Genomic DNA, 16,266 nt, shown 5'->3' on the forward strand with positions numbered 1-16,266 from the left:
GCCATGTAATTTTGCTAAAACAGTAATTTGCCTCAAATACCGCTCCCTAACAAATGCACTGCCACTCCAAGAGGACTCGTTAGCCTCTATTTTCCTTTTCTGAAGCATCAACCCAATTTGACAATTTGTACACACATAATTTCTGGGGTCAGTACATTAGTAATGAACAAAAAAACATATTCTTTGTTTGATAAAACATATTCCCGAAAACATCTGAATGTATCTAATTTTAAGTTAAAACCCAGTAATCATTGCACTCACTTAAATTATAGCCTAGGGTTCTGTGAATTTATAAGCAAATTCACAGAACCTCAGAATCAGTCAGTGATGTATGAGGAATCAGCTTCCATGGAACCACACCTTGGTAAATTCAGTTTGTAAAAAATAAATAAAGGAAGAACCAAAGGACAGATAGAGGAGTAGATTTTCAGATTTGCTAAACTAGACACTAATGATTTTAATGTTCTCCTTGGACAATATTAAAGAATAAATTTATTGCATTTATGACTTATAAGCACTTAGTACAGCAGCAGTGATGCAATTTACCATATGACCATATGACCCAGAAATCACAATTTGGAGGGATTTTACCCAAATGATGTGAAGATGTATGTGCACACAAAAATCTGTCTGTGGATGTTTACAGCAGCTTTACTCATCAGTGCTAAATATCAGAAGTAACCAAAATGTCCTTCAATGGGGGAATGGATAAACACACTACAATTCATTCATACACGGAATATTATTCAACAATTTTTAAAAGATGAAATACCATTTCATACAACAATACGGATAAATCTTAAATGCATTTCACTATGTTAAAGAAGTCAGATGCAAAACCCCAAGATTTTGATATCATTACATTCATAGGACACTCTGAAAAATGCAAAAGTAAAAGCAAATTAGACAAAAAAAACCCAAAAAACAAAAAAGACACAAAACCCAAAAAAACAGATTAGCGATTAGCAGTTACTAGGAATTAGGGGAGGGGAGAGTGGTTGGCTACAAAGAAGATGCAGACTGAAACATTTGGGGATGCAGGATCTTTTCCATATGATACTAGGGTCATAGATACAGGACTCTACTCTTTAGTCAGAAAACACAGAACTGCATGTTCTGAAGAGTGAACTTCTATGAATACAGACCAAACAATAGCAAAAATCCATCAGCCAAAATGTTGGAAGACTCCAAGATGAAATGCAGACCGTGATAAATGAATCTAACTGCATTACAAATTATGACATAACTGCACTAAAGGGGTGGAGGGAAAAGGAGCTGACCTAACTAGTTAATTCCTAACTAACTTTGGAAATTGTAAGGCTAATGACAAAAATAAACACTGGACTCTAATTGGAAGGTTTGTTTCTCCATGGGTATACAGGTTAACACTTCTGAAACAGTTTTGCGTGTATACTGAAGTCGAACAAATAAGTAAATGGATAATATATGGCTGGAATCAGGTTTCTCACTGTCAAATAGGGAAATCACATCTAAACAAGAAAAGACGACCAGAGTGAACTCTGTACTGAATTAAAATCAGATATACCAGTAAGAACTCAAGTTTAATATATATACAAATAGGTACAAAAACAATTACAGGTAGGTGTGTGTGTGTGTGTGTGTGTGTGTGTGTGTATATGTATACACACACACACACACACACATATACACACACATAACATACACACACATTACCTATATATACATATATTACCTAGCTAGCTCTGTCCCTTGAGAGGGCTTAAAAGCAATGGCATCCCAATGGTCATGAGCATACCCAACAACTACATTTTGGTCTCTAAATGCCATTCTCCAATAAAAGGAATCACAGCTCCTTGGGAAAATGGCTGCAACTAGGGCAAAGAAAATATAAGATGAGCATCTCAGAGTACCAGAAAATAAGGAAGTACTCAAAAAACAAAAGAGATACACGCAAGTGCCAACCTGAAAGTCTTTCCAGTGGTCAAAGGTGGAACAATATGAGCAACAAAATAAAAACATAGTATTGGATTAGAACTCAAAGTATAAAATAAATATACACTAGTCATACTGATAAAAGTAACTCAATAAATAGAAAGAAAGAAAGAAAGAAAGAAAGAAAGAAAGAAAGAAAGAAGACACAAAAATCTTTCTTACAGAAGAATACTAAATCATATATGTAGATACTTCCTCCTCCCCTAAGTGCAGATTGGACATAAACGACTTGCTTCTAAAGAACAGAGTATGGAAACAGAAAAAGAGTAACTTCAGAGTGGAGAAACCTGGCAAACACTACCTTACCCAAGAGGTCAAAGTTAATACCACCAATGACATCATATGGATGCCATACAGACATCATATACTCCTGATACCAAATGAAAGAGCACTTCACCCCTGCGGTATCTTTTCCAAAAATGCATAACCCTAATAATCAAAGACAGCAGCAAACCCAGACCATGGGAAATTCTAAAAAATACCTGGTCCACTACTCCTCAAGTCTATTAAGGTCATACAAAACAAGGTAAGCTTAAGAGACTTTCACAAGCCAGAAGAGACTTGGGAAACATGAAAACTGCAATGTGGTATCCTGAATAGGATCCTGGAACAGAAAGAGATCATTAATGAAAAGCTGGTGAGATCCGAATAAAGTCTGTAGTTTAGTTAATACCAGTATCAATGTCTTAGTTTTGATAGATAAGCCATAGTAATGTAAGATGTTAACAATGAGGAACACTAGGTGTAAGACATATGGGAGCTCTCTACCCTGTCTCCCATCTTTTCTGTAAATCTAAAATTAGTCCAAAACAAAAGTTATTGAATAACTAGTATATAATGCTAGAAGTCAGAACAGTAGGTGCTCTTAGGTAGTGACTTCAACTGTTGGTTAAAAACATTCCCACAAAGAAAACCCCAGGCTCAGATGACTTCATTGAGGAACCATCACAAATATTTAAAGGAAGATGTAATAACATCCTACACACACTCTTTCTGAAAACCCATGACACTTTCCAACTTAGTCTCTGAGGCCAACATTACACTCAATATCAAACCAAGGCAATGATATTACAAGAAAATGAAAACCAATATCCCTCATGAACACAGATGTAAAAATCTTCATCAAAATACTAGCCAACCAAATCTATTAATATATAGAAAGAAAAATACATAGTGACCAAATGGGGTTTATCCCAGGAATGCAAGACTGGCTTGACATTCAAAGTTCAATGTAACTCACCATATCACCAGTCTAAAAAAAGAAAAACTATCTGATCATCTCAATAAAGGCAGAGATAACATTTTACAAACTTCAATACCTGTCAATGATAAAACATCTCACAAACTAAGATAGAAAGTACTTCCCCAAACTGCTAAAGAGCATCTATAAAAAACAAACACATAACATCACACTTAATGGTAACCAATTAAATGCCTTCCCTCTATGAGAACAAGGCAGGGATGTCTACATGTCTACTCTCACAACTTCTACTTAACATGTTAGCCAGAGAGATAAGATAATAAAGAAAATATGTAATAGGCTTACAGACTGAAAAGAAAAAAATACAACTGTCTGTAACCACAGACGACATGATCATCTATGCAAAAAATCCAAAAGAGAGGCGCCTGGGTGGCTCAGTCGGTTGAGCATCTGGCTTCAGCTCAGGTCATGATCTTGCTGTTTGGAGTCTGAGCCCCACATTGGGCTCTGTGCTGACAGCTCAGAGCCTGGAACCTGTTTCAAATTCTGTGTCTCTCTCTCTCTCTCTCTCTCTCTCTCTCTCTCTCTCTCTCTCTCCCCCCCCCCCGCCCCCAGTCAAAAATAAACATTAAAAAAAATCCAAAAGAAATCTATATTTTCAAAAAATAGAATGTTTAGCAAGATAACAGTACACAATATCAACATATGAAAAGCAATTATACTCTATATACCAGCAACAAATTAAAAATTAATTTTTAATTACCATTTACAATAACCTCAAAACACATGAAATATATAGAGATAAAGTTAAACTATGTGCAAGACCTATATACACTGAAAACTATAGATTTTTTTAGAGAAATAAAATACTTCAATACAGGAAGAGATTATGTCCATGAATCAAAAGACTCATAATGTTAAGCTACTGATTCTCCCTCACCTGATCTAGATTCAACACAATCATCCTCAAAAAAATCACAGCATTAAAAAAAAAAAATACAAATTGACATGCTGATTCTCAAATTCAGATCCATTCAATACAAAAGATCTAGAAGAGCCAAAACAACTTTTTCAGAAAACAACAAAACTGGAAGGCTTACACTATCTTATTTCTAAGACTTAAGATAAAGCTAAGGTAGGAGTCCCTGGGTGGCTCAGTCAAGTTAAGCGTCTGACTTCGGCTCAGGTCATGATCTCACACTTCATGAGTTCGAGCCCTGCACTGGGCTCTGTGCTGGCAGCTCAGAGCCTGAAGCCTGCTTCAGATTCAGTGTCTCCCTCTCTCTCTGCTCCCCTCCCCTACTCTCTCTCTCTCTCTCAAAAATAAGCAGTAAAAAAATTAAAAAAAAAAAAGATAAAATTAAGGTACTCAAGACACAAGGACAGGCATATTGATCAGAACACAATACAGAAAGAACATAACAAGAATCATGTGTAGACGGCTGATTGAGTTTTTAACACAAATGCCAAGGTAACTGAATAAAAAAAGAAAGTCTTTTCTACAAACAGCACTGGAGCATATGCCAAGACACACACACACACACACACACACACACACACACACACACACACAGACTTCAATCCTTACATCACACCATATACAAATGTTAACTTGATATGTATCAATTGGACTAAACATAAAAGCAAAACTATTAAACTTCTAGAAAAAATTAGGAGAAAATTCTTACAACCTTGGGTTAGGTCAAGATTTTTCAGGTAGGACCCAAAAAGCAAAAGCTTTATAGTTGTTCTTTTACAGAAGTGGACAGATGGAACTTAACCAGAATTAAAAACTTCTATTTTTTGAAAGCCACTTTTAAGAAAATAAAGACAAGGCACAAACTGGGAGAAACATTTTCAAAACATGTACCTGATAAAGGACTCATATCTTATATCTAATAAGAAGAAGAAAGGCCAATTTTTTAAAGATTTTAACACATACTTCACAAAAGAAAACAAACAGCAAAAAGCACATGAAAAATCCTCATCATTAATCATAAGAGAAATCCAAATGAAAAAATACATTGAGATGGCCATCCAGACCCACTAAAATGACTAAAATTAAAAAGACTGACAATACGAAGTTCTCGTGAAAATATGGAGCAACTGAAACTCTCTTACCTTGCTGGTGGGAATGTAAAATGATACAGTCACTTTGGAAAACAGTTCAGCAGTTTCTTATATAGAATGCATACATTTGTCAGATAATTTATTAGCAATCCTACTTCAAGGTTTTAACAAAGAGAAATGAACATGTAAACCACACAAAAATTCACATGCAAATGTTCAGATTGATTCAAAACAGCCCAAACAGGAAACAATTCTAATATCCATCAACAAATAACTAGATAGGGAAACTCTGATACACTCACACAACAGAATATTTTGACAAGAAGCAGCAGCTACCGTAACATGCAACAACTTGGATGAATCACAAAAGCATTAAAGAAGACAGACACAAAGATTACATACACTGGATGATGCACTTACATGACATTCTAGAAAAGGCAAAACTCCTGTAACAGAAAACAGATCAATGGTTGTAGGAAACGAAATGAAAAGATGTAGGAGAGAGCTTTTGGGGGTGATAGAGATGTTCTGTATCTTAATTATAGTACTGTTAGTTAAAAACTACATACACTTGTCAAAGTTCTTCAAAATACACAATGAAAATGAGTGGAGTTTATTTTTTTTTAATTTTTTTTTTTAACGTTTATTTATTTTTTTGAGACAGAGAGAGACAGAGCATGAACAGGGGAGGAGCAGAGAGAGAGGGAGACACAGAATCTGAAACAGGCTCCAGGCTCTGAGCTGTCAGCACAGAGCCCGACGCGGGGCTCGAACTCACGGACCGCGAGATCGTGACCTGAGCCGAAGTCGGACGCTTAACCGACCAAGCCAAAATGAGTGGAGTTTATTATAGGTATCTCAAAATAAGGTTTTTTTTTTTTCTAGATAAAATGAAGAGAGTAAGTCCAGAATTTAAAAGGCTGATAAACTAACTTCTCTCACTCCCTACCTAAAATATAAAACCCAAGTTGTTGCTTTAAACATAAGATCTTTAGAATTCCACCAAAAAATAAATGTTTATTTCAAAAATAATACTTGAAAGGCTGAGCATTTTAAAATTTAATTCTTAGCTCTAAACATATTATTTATAAGAATATTGAACATTTCAATGACTACCATATCAATATGATGACTTACTTCAATACCTAAAGCCCAAGCAATTATCAAAGCAATTCACCTAACTTGGATATTCTGGCCAGAATAGTACAACACTTACAGTAGAGAAACCTGATGAACGCTACTTCAGACAGTTGATCAAGGTCATCAATAGTCATAAATTGTGTTGATGGTACTACCCTTGATATGATGATATGATGAAAATGGCACTATACCTCTGTGATCTTCCTTCCAACAACCCGCAACTCCAGTCTAATCACGAGGAAAACAGACAAATTCCAATGTAGAGGCTATTATAAAATACCTGACCAGTACTCCTCAAAACTTTCAAGATCATTAAGTAAGTCTAAGTAAGTCTAAGTCACTGTCACATCCAAGAGGAGCCCAAGGAGACATGACAACAAAATGAAATATGGCATCCTGTACAGGATCCTAGCACAGAAAAAGAACAAGAGATAAAAGCTAAGGAAATCGGAATAAACATTGGACTTAGTGAATAATAATGTATTAAAGCTCATTAATTTTAACAGAAGTACCGTACTGATGTAATACATAATAACAGGGGAAGCTGAGTGCAAGTCTGAAGTTCCTCTCTAAACTAGCTTTCTAATTTTTATGTAAATGTAACCCCGTTTCAAAAATAAAGTGTTAGAAAAAACTCCCCCTCCCTCCACTACCAAATAAAAAAGGCCATTACATCAGAACTTAGAACACTACAGGAAAAGGAAAGACACAAGGAGAAGGGAATCAAGAAAAGGACTGTACAGGTGTTAAAGAAATTCAGTACAGCTTGGGCAGAAAATTATGTTATAAAGCTTTTTTTTTTTTTAACTATTTAGTGGAAGAAGAGAGAACATAAAAAGAAAGGTCAAAAGATGATCTAACAGGGACGTTAAAAATACTCTTCCTACTGCTTATACAGCTGTACTGGTGTTTTGACGTCAATCTCCAGACTCCCATGGATTATAACAACAATTCATTCTTTGGTGTTTGCTGTATAAATTTCAAAGTGAAGCCCAGTTGTTAATGAATGTTCACAGTTTCCATGATGAGAAGATTAACTTTGCCCAAAATCTGAGAAACACAGTGGCTAATGATGGGGGGAGGAGAAACGGAGAGGGCCATTTTGAACATGTTCATTTGAGTTTAAAGTCAGTCTTCTCTCTTCAGTCTTCAGCCTGCGAAGTCATTTATGTTCTTTCTCATTCTTAATCTTCCAGTGAAATACTAATCTCTTTCATTTCTTTTACAAACCTGGAAAAATTGGATTGGGTAAAAGCAAATTATTAATGTGCCTTTCAACTGACGGTTGATATCCAAAAGCATTTGGAATTTCAGTCTGGAATATCTGGAATATTTTGTATGGTAGATTTAATACTTATATTAGTGATGTGAATCGCTTATCTGTATGATTCAGTGGAATCAGTTATTCATAAGAGCATAGTCTTCACTAAAACCATCACATAAAATCTTCATTATCCCAAGAGAAATGTTTTTTAAAAATACGTTTTTCCCTAAATTTGTAACTACATGAGGGCTCTCTGTTATACCAAAATTCATGAGGTAAATTCTGCTTTCTGGAAGGTAATTTCTGCTATGTTATATGTGTCGTATACTTAGCTTTATGAACCTCCGGAGCTGAGCAGAAAAATCGGCTAGAGATGGTCGGTGGTTCAACCAAGCTATTTTTATCAAGTAGCACAACATTCACATACATAGTTAGCTGTACACAATAATCCAACTTTATCTCCAGAAGTACCTCCCTACTCTTTATAGGTGATTAAATCCAAAGGAGTGAATGTTTCTTCTCTACCCAAGGAAAAAATATGCCAGCAATGTCAAAATTGCAGAACTGTTAGAGACATTTTTTTTAAAAAAGTACTAACTAGGCACATCATTTTTATGAGAAAAAGCCTATCTAGACGTCAAAGCATCTCTCCTACACTGAACAAAGGTTACACTCTGAAAATGATCATAGGAGAGGGACACAGGAGGCATGTAGGAGGAGATGGTTAATGACAGCCACTAGATCATATTTAAAAGAAGCATAATATAGGGAAATAACCACAAAAATACATTTTCATATTTTAATTTTGTTCGCAAATTAGTTTATTTTCACCATTATCAAAAAAAATTGTACACTGAAAAGAATATGGGAAAGAAACATAGAAAAATCACCTGAAGTCTTACCATCCATCATTATTCTACTAAATAATTATACAGCTATATAATAAATTACTATACAACCACAGAGTATAGGCACTCACATAGAAATAAAACATATTTATGGGGTACCTGGGTGGCTCAGTCAGTTAAGCGTCCGACTTCAGCTCAGGTCATGATCTCACGGTCCGTGAGTTCGAGCCCAGCATTGGGCTCTGTGCTGACAGCTCGGAGCTTGGAGCCTGTTTCAGATTGTGTGTTTCCCTCTCTCTCTGACCCTCCCCCATTCATGCTCTGTCTCTCTCTCTCTCTGTCAAAAATAAATAAACGTTAAAAAAAAAAAAAAAAGAATTATGGGGCGCCTGAGTGGCTCAGTCGGCTGAGCACCCGGCTTCGGCTCAGGTCACGATCTCACGGTTTGTGAGTTCAAGCCCTGGGTCGGGCTCTGTGCTGACAGCTCAGAGCCTGGAGCCTGCTTCGAATTCTGTGTCTCCCTCTCTCTCTGCCCTTTCCCTGCTCACGCTCTCTCTCTCTCAAAAATAAACATTAAAAATAATAATAATAAAGAAATAAAATATATTTAAAAAGTATATTGCTAATTGAAAACTTGAAGTTAGAAAACAATACATATAGATTAACTTCATTTACATAAAGCAACTTAATGGTTGTTACGTCTGGTAAATCAGATTAAGCAAGCGAATGAAGAGAGGGAATCTGTCTTCATTATACCTTCTTCTATGGTTGAAAAAAATTAATCTCAAGTATAGTTTTAGTACTGAAGTCGGTAACAGGTATATGAAGGTTCCCTGTGTATTCTAACTTTAATGTATGTCTAAAATTTTATACAATAAAATCATGTAAAAGCGCACTTTAAAAAACTACTTCTAAGGAAAAAAAACGTTTGCAACTAGTTTCTTTCTGAATTAGCCTTTGTGTCTGCATTTATTTTTAACTCTAGAGGGCGGTATCTTAGCTAGATCCCCTTTAAACAAAAAAACTATCAACCACCTACAATTTAATAACTAAAATATATATATATATATATATTACTCAAAACCCCTTGAAGTAGAATTACAGTAGATTTTACCAATAAAGAGACAAAATCGAAGTTAGAGAGGCTAAGTAATTTAAAGTCATTTAGCTAACAAAAGCTAGAGACAAAATTTGAAACCCAACGTATCTGATTGCAAATCCTGTCTGTTTCTACCAAAAGGTGGAAAATTTTGTGGGGGGAAAACCCTACAAAAATTGGGCACCTGTCTTACCTCTAAGAAACAAACTTCAGTTTCTCACAAATAATTCTTTCTTTTTTTTTTTTTTTTTTAACGTTTTATTTTATTTTTTTTGAGACACAGAGAGACAGAGCATGAACGGGGGAGGGTCAGAGAGAGGGAGACACAGAATCTGAAACAGGCTCCAGGCTCTGAGCTGTCAGCACAGAGCCCAACGCGGGGCTCGAACTCACGGACCGCGAGATCATGACCTGAGCCGAGGTCAGCCGCTTAACCGACTGAGCCACCCAGGCGCCCCACAAATCATTCTTTCAAATGTAAGGAGTTAACCACAAAAGGAGTCCTATACTCTATTGCTCACTTGCCTAGGAAGATCAAGATATGTCTGAGAGCAGACTGAACCCTGCAAAGCAAACTGATTAGTAACACACTGGGAGAAAGGTCTGCCAGAAAGAACTCTGTATTACGCTGGTATATGACACGGTGTGTGTACTGAGGCACAAATAAATTCAGAGGCATTAAATGATATCAGGCCCATGTTAAAGATGACATCTCTGTTAGAATACATGAGAATTTTACTTCCAGAATGCAAAAAGAAAAAAAAACATTATCAGCAGATGAGAGCAGTAAACAGTTACACTGAAACCCAGATTATAGTGCTAATGGTGACTAGTAAATAATAAGGTAGTTGTAGATTCTTTTGTAATTTATAAGGCAGTTTTACTGTAGTACTAGTTACTTGGTAGTTACTACTACTTTTCAAGTGTCCTTTTATATAGTGGCTTTAAGGGTGCCACTAAAAATTCCAATATTCAAAAGTATGAAGGTACAGTATAAGCACAAGTATAAACACAAAAATGTTTAGAGTACCACTTCTCAAGATTATAATCCAAGTTCATGCTTTGTAAATTAGATTATAAAATATCCAAAGTAACAGGAGCTTAGTCCATGCAAAGGATAGTTTTGGTGAGTTACGCTTTATTATCACTTCAGGTTTTTACCAGAGGTCATTAGAAAAGACATTTTAAAAAGTCGCTCATGACTTGTCATAAAACTGTTATTTTAGTTCTTCGCCTTCTCCCCAAAACAATGATGCCAGGTAGTAGGTGCAAGAATATCCATTATATTCTTTTCTCTTGTTTTGCCTTATGCCTGAAATATTTCACAATGAAATGAGAGGAAAAGAAAAAATTAAAATTAGATGTTACAGCTAATTGAGACTTCTGTTTAACGACACTGAGAAAGCATATGGTTTTTCCTTTTTTAAATTTAGAATTCATTGGAAGAATAAAATGTTCTTATATTCCTCCCAAATACTACCTTTGTTAAAACTGCAACACTCCAATTAATGTCTATAAAATGACAGATGTAGTATTTAAAAGAGCTTATACCACCAGTTCACTGACTTAAAACTCTCTAAAACGTATCAGCAAGCGCCAGTTCTGAAACAGCTCTCCCTTATCTCTGAAATCTATTGTGAGTTTTCAATTAAAAACAAAAGGTTTGCGAGTACACTTCGGTAGTCATCAGTCACTATATAAGATCACACTGCTGTCACGGAGCTAGCTAGAAACCAAGGATAAAACCAATTCTACTTTTCCAGCAGCTAAAGAATAACCACCTATATCATAAATGCTGGCAAATAAAACTAATTGAAAGGCCAGACGATATTTATTAATAGAGCTTTTCTAAAAGGGATGTACAGAGAGAAAAAAACATGGGTTCTGCTATTGGTCAGAATGAGGTCAAAATCTGGCACAGCCATTCAATGCTTTGTGTGACCCTGAGAAGCTTACTGAACTTCGCTGAACCTCAATTTCCTCACAAATGATTAAACTGAAGGCCTGCTTTACAGGAATGCTGTGAGGAATTAAATGACATAAGGATAGAGCCCAGTACTTCAGATATAGGTAAGAAACAAATGCTGATCCCCTTTAATAAAAATGTACCCAAATAAAAGGTACTATCTTAAATTCTACATTCCACGTGGAAACTTTGGGTCTCATGTTATCAGTAAAACAAAGTATCCCAAAATACCTTTCAAAAATCATTCAAAGCATGTAAACAACAGAAACAATTGACCTTTTTGCGCTGCTCTGTGATCCCTGGGAAACTCCCATTGACATACCTTTCCCCAAAACTACAGAAAAGGTTTCAGGACTGTTCACATATCTAACAGTTCTGAGATGTGACGAGCAGAACCGCAGATCAATCGGACACTCTCTCCTTCCCATGCTGTGGGATCCCTCCCTACTTGTGTAACAGCTCAAAGAATCCATGCAGTAAGACGACTACTGGACAGCAATGAAGCTTTTTTAAACTACCGGCTCCACTTGGCCATAGTGTAGCAGTGACTGGTAAAAAGTTTTCCTTTTCTATTTATTTCTATCCACCTATGGAGTATTTATCATGTGACCTCCAAGAAGGGAAGGCGGGTTAAGTTTAGAAATAGGACACAGAAGTCAGGATTTGGGGGGCAGACTGTGGTCATAGTAATTCACCTGTTTGCTCAGTCAAAAAAGGGAAGAGATCAATACTTTTGTGGAAAATTAAGGAACCTCATATTCGATACACAAGAACAGAGCACTCACTGCATTACTTTATTGCCCACAGCATCATGAAAAGATTTTAAAAGAAATCTAATGTAACTTCCCCAAAGCAGATATGTTTTAATTTAAATTAAATTTTGGGTCACCAAGAAATATCCCTTTGGTAGTGTTTTCTGTTTTTAATTAACCCTTTTCCCAGAGTCTTGCAGTGGAGGAAGAGTTAGTTGGCAGGATATTTTTTTTCCCAACTCTTTTGTTGTTGTTGTTGTGGTTGGAAGTGCTACCAGAGGTACACGTAATTTTTCCAGTTTGACCTAAAAATTATCCTTCCTTGCTTGAGAGGTGCTCTTTTTCGCTAAGATTATAACTTCAGGAGTGGTGCTCACAAATCGGTGAGCAAATCAGCTAACACCTGTCAAGAAACCCAGGTCCACTGACTGGCAATCCACAGGGTGACTGATGTCAGAAACATATCTTCATTGTCATACGTTTGTTCTTAGCCTTAACAAATTACAAACAGCATCTTCGACAACATACAGGATTTAAAGAATTCAAGTATAAAGAAAACAGAATCTGAAGTTGTTAATGACCACATTAAATTTATATGTTCTGCAAATAAGAATACATTTTTTAAGAGCCAAACTTTCGTCTCAATTTTTTTTTAAGTTTATTCATTTTGAGAGAGAGAGAGAAAATGGACACACACATGCGGGGGAGGGGCAGAGAGAGAGGGCGAGAGACAGAACTCCCTCTGGGGTTCAAACTCACGAACTGTGAGATCTCTTGAGCACAGATTAAGAGTCGGATGCTTAACCTACTGAACAACCCGGGCACCCCGTCTCAAATTCTTTATATTTACAATGAACATGCAGAAATGAGGGTTTTCCACAGCCCGCATTTTCCTTTATCCCTCTATCTTATTGGTCACTCAGGTCCTCTACAATCCTATCACCACTGCCCCACCGTAGAACTTCTGTCTCCCACTGCAGTCTCCCAACTGCCTTCCTAGTCTCGAGAATTACCTCCCTCTCAGGGTGCCTGGCTGGCTCAGTCAGTAGAGCATGTGACTCCTTGATCTCAGGGTCATGAGTTCAAGACCTACGTTGGGCCTAGAGCTTACTTTAAAAAAAAAAAAAAAAAGAATTACTTCCCTCTGGTCATCTTTCAGATTACTAAGTTTTTCATTAAAATAAAAATCAAATAAATAAATAAATAAGTAAAAACTAAATAGAGTTTTCACTTCAAAACATTTCTAATTACAAAAGCACTATATATTCATTGCTGAAAGCCTGGAAAATACAGATAAATATAAAATATAAAATAAAAATCATCCATAATCTCACACCCCAGAAACATTTATTTAAATGTTAATTTATTTTTGAGACAGAGAGGGAGAGAGAAAAAGCATGCACATGCGAGTGGTGGACAGAGGATCCAAGAGGGCTCTACACTGACAGCAGAGAGCCTGATGTGGGGCTCGAACCCACAAACCGCGAGATCATGACCTGAGCCGAAGTCAGATGCTCAACTGACTGAGCCACCCAGGCACCCCAACCCAGAAACATTTTGAAAATTAGTACATGACCTAGAAGTCTATATATTAAATATTTTAAGCACTATATGTGTTTTTAAAACATTGTTTTAATGTTTCATTTATTTTTGAGAGAGAGAGAGAGAGAGACAGAGAGAGAGAGAGAGAGAGACAGAGTCTGAGTGGGGGAGGAGGAGAGAGAGAGGAACAAAGAATCCGAAGCAGGCTCCGGGCTCTGAGCTGTCAGCACAGAGCCCCACGGGGGGCTGGAACTCGTGAACCGCAAGATCATGACCTGAGCCAAAGTCGGACGCTTACCTGACCGAGCCACCCAGGCGCCCCAAGCACTGTATGTTTTTAAAACATAACTGGCACTATATTTGAAGTTTTATCTTCTACTTTTCACATGCCATGGACACTTTCCCATTAAAGTTTACTTGAAAATGTCTTCAGTGCTTGAATATAAAATATCCTATCAAACGTCATACAGTAACTTAACACTGATCTGACAGCTCCTTGCCACTGCAACTTCTAGGTCTACCTCTTCAGAGACACCAGACTTACACTGATTCCTCTTTGCCCCTACTACAAATAATGGTGTGGTTGACATCTTTCCATAAAAACTGACAACGAAATCTTTATCTCCTTTTATGTCTTGAGATATATACTAAAATTGGCATTAATGGATCAAAAGGTTGAAATATTTCTTGGGCTTTTGAGCTATACTGTCCAATTATTTTCTATAAAGTTTAAAACTACTTTATATGCTCAACTGTAGAGTATAAAAACCAGTCCTTACCACAATCCTCCCTGGCATTACATATTTGCTTAAATTGAAATTGAAAAAAAAAAAAAAAAAAAAAAAAAAGCACCAAAGCATCCAAAGCAGTGTCCTACCAAACTCCCTCTGGACTAGCTACCTTCCAGATCCAGTCTGGGCTCAATTTTCTTGAGCAGAGGCTGTCCCTGTGTTGACCAACATGAAAACTGAGGCAACTGAAAGTGGTGAGGCACATCACCAGAAAAGTTAGAGGCCAAATTGTGAGTGGTCTTAAACGCATGTTAAGGAACTGGACTCTAACCCATGGGCTACTGTTTCTCACACTTAAATACTACCTTACTGATTTGCCGGTCACATAAGCCCTGAACTATTAGTTGCTTAATGTTTTCCTTTAAGTACCATGGAAACTTTATTTCACTATTAGAAGTAAAAAGCCGGGGCGCCTGGGTGGCTCGGTCGGTTGAGCGTCCGACTTCAGCTCAGGTCACGATCTCACGGTTCGTGAGTTCGAGCCCCGCGTCAGGCTCTGGGCTGATGGCTCAGAGCCTGGAGCCTGCTTCCGATTCTGTGTCTCCCTCTCTCTCTGCCCCTCCCCCATTCATGCTCTGACTCTCTCTGTCTCAAAAATAAATAAACATTAAAAAAAATTTAAAAAAAAAAAAAAAAAAAAAAAAAGAAGTAAAAAGCCAATATTATTTGCCACAAATAGAAGACAATAGTAGACAAAAAATACAAAAAAATACAAAAAATACAGATTTTTTAATTTTAAAAAATTAAAAGTGAAATGTAAATAAAACGTTCTTGGGAGTAGGAACATAATAATTAGCAGACTTGTTACATGGTCATTACAGCAGCCTAGAAAAAGAGGCATTTCTATGTTTCCTTCTCTTCAAATCTGAAGTCATGACATGCCTTTAGCCATACAGTAAAAACTTCCATTCAATTCACTGATAATAGTGATTGGTTATTTAGTGGAAAAAAAGTTAAAGTAAGGAAATGTTAAAAAAAAAAAAAAAAAAAAACTCATATATACCTTAAACTTCATTCCAATTTAGAATATGTAAGCGGTGCCTGAGTGGCTCAATTGGTTGAGAATCCGGTCGTGAGCTCAGGTCATGATCTCACAGTTCACGGGTTCAAGCCCCACATCGGGCTCGCTGCTCTCGGTGCAGAGCCCACTTCAGATCCTCTGTCTCCCTCTCTCTGTCCCTCCCCTGCTTGCTCTCTCTCAAAAATAAATAAAACGTTAAAAAAAAAACAATAAAATATGTAAATGTACATCTCTTTACCAATTTTTAAATGTAGGATCAAGGCCTTTTCCTGAAGTAAGGATGTGTTGATTGAAGTGCCCTATTATCTTTTTTGTATGAACTATACTAAAATACCTCAGCTATGATTTATTTCCTGTTTCAGTTTCCTTACAGTAGACCAAGAAACCAAAAATACTCACTAGACTCTACTTTTTTCCCAAATAACTAATAGTTGTTTTTCAGTCACATCTAATACAAAAGCCATTTCTTTACAGACAAGCCTCTATGCACATTTCCAAAGTGAACACAACTCAGTCATAGAAATACCTCTCTTTTTATGCTCATATTTCATTGTTTTTCATAGTATTTAACTAAATTATCTAATTCTAATACAAGTAC

The 16,266-nt window shown here is 36.5% G+C and overlaps 1 protein-coding gene across 5 annotated transcripts in view; it reads right to left on the reverse strand.

The window, feature by feature from the left end:
• The window catches only part of ARHGEF12 (Rho guanine nucleotide exchange factor 12), a 150,338-nt gene that overhangs the window by 112,733 nt on the left and 21,339 nt on the right, over nt 1-16,266 (reverse strand). The gene's annotated exons all lie outside the window — the stretch shown is intronic.

Source organism: Panthera onca, chromosome D1 (genome assembly GCF_046562875.1).
Source record: "Panthera onca isolate mPanOnc1 chromosome D1, mPanOnc1 haplotype 2, whole genome shotgun sequence".
NCBI lineage: Eukaryota > Metazoa > Chordata > Mammalia > Carnivora > Felidae > Panthera > Panthera onca.